Source organism: Apodemus sylvaticus (assembly GCF_947179515.1).
Source record: "Apodemus sylvaticus chromosome Y unlocalized genomic scaffold, mApoSyl1.1 SUPER_Y_unloc_5, whole genome shotgun sequence".
NCBI classification, from domain to species: Eukaryota; Metazoa; Chordata; class Mammalia; order Rodentia; family Muridae; genus Apodemus; species Apodemus sylvaticus.
The window spans coordinates 1,085,565-1,090,673 of record NW_026262999.1 but is presented as its reverse complement, the minus strand read 5'-3'; the positions used below and the strand labels follow the sequence as shown (position 1 = coordinate 1,090,673).

At 46.5% G+C, this 5,109-nt stretch overlaps 2 pseudogenes; both read left to right on the top strand.

The window, feature by feature from the left end:
- Positions 1–418: 418 nt before the first annotated feature.
- LOC127676091 (igE-binding protein-like) lies at positions 419–2,570 on the top strand (annotated as a pseudogene).
- Positions 2,570–3,334, top strand: LOC127676090 (endogenous retrovirus group K member 7 Pro protein-like; annotated as a pseudogene).
- Positions 3,335–5,109: the final 1,775 nt, after the last annotated feature.

The window sequence follows — 5,109 nt, the reverse complement described above, 5'->3', positions numbered from 1 at the left end:
CTTGAAATGGCTGAAAAGAGTGGGTTTTGAGATCTAAACTATTGGTTCCTGGCAATATTTGTGCTATCCTTTATCAAGAAGAGAGTGATTTTGAATCCGTGGTTAAAGAGGACATCTGTGGAAAGCCATGGCTGTATTCGCCATTACAAGATGGTCCCGGCTTCCACTGTGCCAGCTCTGCTTTCTTAGTGGACAAGCTATCTGCGCAAGTACAAGAGTATTTTCGTGCCAAATCTCTGCCCGTCCTGGGGCATTCGAATGAGGTCATGAGTAAACAGCCAATCAGGTGTGTACACGCCACGCCAAGGGGTATATAAAAGGCGTCCATGTAGGGCGAGGGGTCTACCTCCATGAAAAGCATCAATAAAGTTTGGCTGCAGAAAGACCCTCGTGCTCCCTGTGCTTTCTTGCTGGCGAGATGAAAAGCGCAAGACATCTGGTGCTGAAACCCGCGATATGCCTCACCATCGCTAGCACGGAGGGCATGCCCTGGTTACGGGGTGAGTGTCCAGAACTGCAGTGAATGTAAGGTTCTAAGACGAATGTTTGGCCTGGATCTCTCCCACTTTTCTCCTCAATTAGCGGGGGCGATTGAAGCCTTCCCGATTGTTTTTGTGACACTAGTTCTCTTTCTTTTGGTTTCATATTGCTTCCACCGGCGGTGGTGTTAAATCAGTGTTCACTAGGCACAGTCAGACAGAGGTAGATAAGCCTCTGCTGTAGACACAGGAACAGTATGGGGGCTTCACATTTGGTAGTTATGGTGCTGCGGTGTCTTTTGAGACAGCACCATCTAAGGTTCTCAGCAGAAACTTTAAATTGCTTTGTTAGAGAGGTGGATCGCATAGCACACTGGTTCGCATCTTCTGGGTCGCTAATGCTTGCTTCATGGGAGAAGCTAGAGAGAGACCTGCTTAAAGAACAATAGACTGGAAAACTAAAAGCAGGGACGATGCCTCTGTGGAAGCTTGTGAAGTCATGCCTGAGTATGAGAAATGCTGCTCGTCCATAAGGACGGGGCAGGAAATTTTGGAAGAGATTCAGGATAGCATGTCAGAAATAGAACAGAGTAAAAGGACCGGAGTGGTCAAAAGCAAAAAAAGGTGCACCCAAGAAGAAAGGCCCTTCCAAGGACTCTAGATCTGCAGAAGTGATAGGGAAGGGAAAGTACGCCCTGGGAGAGAAAAGTGAAGCAGAAACAAAGAAAGGCAGGCGGGAAAGTCTGTATCCCTTCAGAGAGCTGGAGGCCCTAAACTTAGGCAACTCAGATGATCCTGACACAGATGAGCTTAGTCCCTCCGAAGAGGAGGAACTGGAAGATGAGGTAGCTCAGTATGAGAAGGAGAGGTACCATTGAGACGACACATGGCATATTAAGGCAGAAAGGGGCAAGAACAAAGGTCCCATAACCTCGCGGCCTCAAGGCCCCGCTGCACCTCCGCCCTATGCGGAGGCATATGGGTCAGATTCGTTCCTCTCCCAGAAAGAGCAGAGAAAGCTGCAACAGGCATTTCCAGTCTTTGAAGGGGAAGCAGGGCCTCGAATCTTTGCCCCGGTAGTGTTCTGTGAGATCAAAGGACTTGCAGAGTCAGTCCGTAATTATGGGGTTACTGCCAATTTTACTATCTCATTGGTGGAGCGGATGGCTGATCAAGCCATGACTCCTGGAGATTGGCAGACTGTGGCCAAGGCTGCTTTGCCTAATATGGGTCTATATATGGAATGGAAAGCCCTTTGGTACGACCTTCTGCAGACCCAGGCTAAGGCTAACTCTGCGGCTGGAGAGGATCAGAGACAGTGGACCTTTGAGCTCCTGATAGGACAAGGACCCTATGCTAATAACCAAACCAATTTTGCCTGGGGCGCTTATGGACAGATATCTACTGCCGCCATTAGGGCATGGAAAAGTCTCTCAAAGAGAGGAGACCCGGTAGGACATTTAACAAAAAATGTTCAGGGTCCACAGGAGCTGTTTTCAGATTTTGTGGCTAGAATGACAGAGGCTGCAGGGAGGATTTTTGGGGATCCTGAGCAAGCCATGCCCTTGAGAGCAGCTGATTTATGAACAGGCTACTCAAGAATGCAAAGCAGCTGTAGCCATAGCCGCTAGGAAGATTAAGGGTATTCAGGACTGGGTGAAAGTTTGTAGAGAACTTGGGGGTCCTCTCACTAATGCTGGTCTTGCTGCTGCTATCCTTCAGAGCCAAAAGGGCTCGAGGGTAGGAGAACAGAAGACATGTTTTAACTGTGGCAGAACCATGCATTTAAAAAGGGACTGCCGGGCCCCTGGTAAGAAGAGGGTGCCTGGGATTTGCACCAGATGCGGAAAGGGCTGTCACTGGACCAATGAGTGCCGCTCAGTGAATGACATCAGGGGCCGGCTCCTGCAACCTGCTTCTGCCTTGGCCGGGGAAGAAGGCGATGGCCCAAAAAACGGGTGCCAGGGCCCCAAGACTCAGGGCCCCAAAACATATGGGACTGCAACAAACCGGTGGGCGATACGCAACCCCATAGAGCAATCCAGGGATCGAGTGGACTGGACCTCCAGTCCACAGCCCGATTCATGCTGATGCCCCAGATGGGTAATCAGCCCATACCTATGGATTTTAGAGGGCCTTTGCCAAAAGGAACCGTAGGATTAATTCTGGGCCGCTCTTCCCTCACTACGAAAGGACTTGTTCACCCTGGAGTTGTGGATCAGGATTACGAAGGGGAACTTCAGGTTCTCTGCTCCAGCCCTCAGGGTGTTTTCTCTATTTCATCAGGTGACAGGATTGCCCAGTTAGTGGTTTTACCTATTCTGCATGACCAGTACCCCTCCTCTGGCCCCCCTCGAGGGACCCGAAGGTTTGGCTCTTCTAGCAGTGATTTAGCTTACTTGGTAGTCAATCTCGACACCTGGCCCGTACTGGAGCTTCAGATAGAAGGAAAGCCCTTTAAAGGCATTCTAGATACTGGAGCAGACAAAAGTATTATCTCTTCCCATTGGTGGCCTAAGTCCTGGCCACTGATAGAATTGTCCCACCGCCTCCAGGGGTTGGGCTATGAGGCAAGTCCTACAGTCAGCTCATGCCTCTTAAGGTAGCGCTCCCTAGAGGGACAGGTGGGAGAATTCACTCCCTTTGTTCTCCCTCTTCCGGTCACTTTATGGGGGAGGGACATATTGCTAGGTCTGGGACTAACCTTAACGAATGAATATTCACAACAAGCAGTGGGTATCATGAGAAAGATGGGTTATAGAGAGGGGAAAGAATTAAGAAAAGAAGAACAAGGAAGACTAGACCCACTTCCCCAAGAAGGAAATGTCGGAAGACAGGGCCTGGGTTTTTCCTAGGGGCCATTGAGGGCACTATGCCCCCATACCCTGGCTCACAGAGGAAGCTGTATGGGTTCCTCAATGGCCTCTATCCTCTGAAAAATTGGAAGCTGCTATTAAGTTTGTTGATGAACAATTGCAGCTCGGTCATTTAGAAACTTCTACCTCACCATGGAACACTCCTATTTTTGTAATTAAGAAAAAATCAGGGAAGTGGAGACTTCTCTATGATCTGAGAGCCATTAATGCACAATTGCGTCTATTTGGCTCGATCCATTGAGGCCTGCCCTTGCTTTCTGCTTTACCTAAGCAATGGGAGATAATAATCATAGATATTAAGGACTGTTTCTTTTCCATTCCCTTGTACCCACAAGATAGACAAAGGTTTGCATTTACTATACCAGTATTAATCATTTTGAGCCAGATAAGAGATTTCAATGGAAAGTTCTACCTCAGGGCATGGCCAATAGCCCCACCATGTGCCAATTATATGTACAGTTAGCCATTGAACCCATAAGGAAACGCTTTCCATCTCAGCTTCTTGTTATTTATATGGATGCTATTTTAATATGTAATAAAGATTTGGATGTTCTACAGGAAGAGTTTCCCACTTTATTGAAAACTTTAGAGCAATGGGGATTTCATGTAGCCACAGAAAAGGCACAGATTGCAAAAACGGGATCCTTTTGGGGATCTGTAATTTATCCTGACAAAATAGTTCCTCAGAAATTGGAGATTTGCATAGATCACCTGCGTATATTAAATGATTTTCAAAAGCTACTGGAGGACATAAATTGGCTGAGGCCATTTTTAAGGATCTCTTCTGCTGAGTTAAAACCTTTAGTTGATATTCTGGAAGGAGATCCTCATATCTCCTCTCTGAGAGCATTAACACCAGCTGCAAGCCAGGTTTTGCAAGCTGTGGAAAATGCCCTACAAGATGCCCAATTGCAGCGCATTGATGAAACTAAACCTTTTGATTTATATGTTTTTAAAACTATACAACTACTGACAGCCGTCTTGTGGCAAAATGGGCCATTATTGTGGATTCACCCCAATGCTTCTCCTGCTAAAATAATAGACTGGTACCCTGATGCAATTGCACAACTTGCGCTTCGCGGGATAAAAGCCGCAGTTATTCATTTTGGACAAGATCCTAATACTTTGATTGTGCCGCATACTGTAGCACAAGTTCAAACTTTGGCAGCTACATCCAATCAGTGATTGGACAATTTTAGTTACCTCCTTTGCTGGACAGATTGACAATCATTATCCAAAGCATCCAATTTTGCAGTTTGCCCTGAGTCAGGCTGTAGTATTTCCATGAGTGACAGCCAGAAATTCACTCCCAGATGGAATCGTGGTATATACTGATGGATCAAAAAACTGGTTTAGGTGCTTATGTAGTTAATGGTGAGGTAGTATCTAAACAATATAATGAAACCTCACCTCAAGTTGTGGAATGTTTAGTGGTACTAGAGGTTCTTGAGACCTTCCCAGGACCGCTTAATATTGTGTCTGATTCTTCCTATATGGTTAATGCAGTTAACCTTCTTGAGACAGCGGGGGTAATAAAACCCTCCTGCAGAGTTGCTAACAATTTTCAACAAATATAAACTGTCTTATTGAATAGAAAATTCCCTGTTTATATTACTCATATCAGAGCACACTCGGGCCTCCCTGGTCCTATGTTGCTGGGAAATGATTTGGCATATAAAGCCACCAAGATCGTGTCTGTTGCACTGTCTTCCCAGATAGAAGCGGCAAAAGAATTTCATAAGCGCTTTCATGTA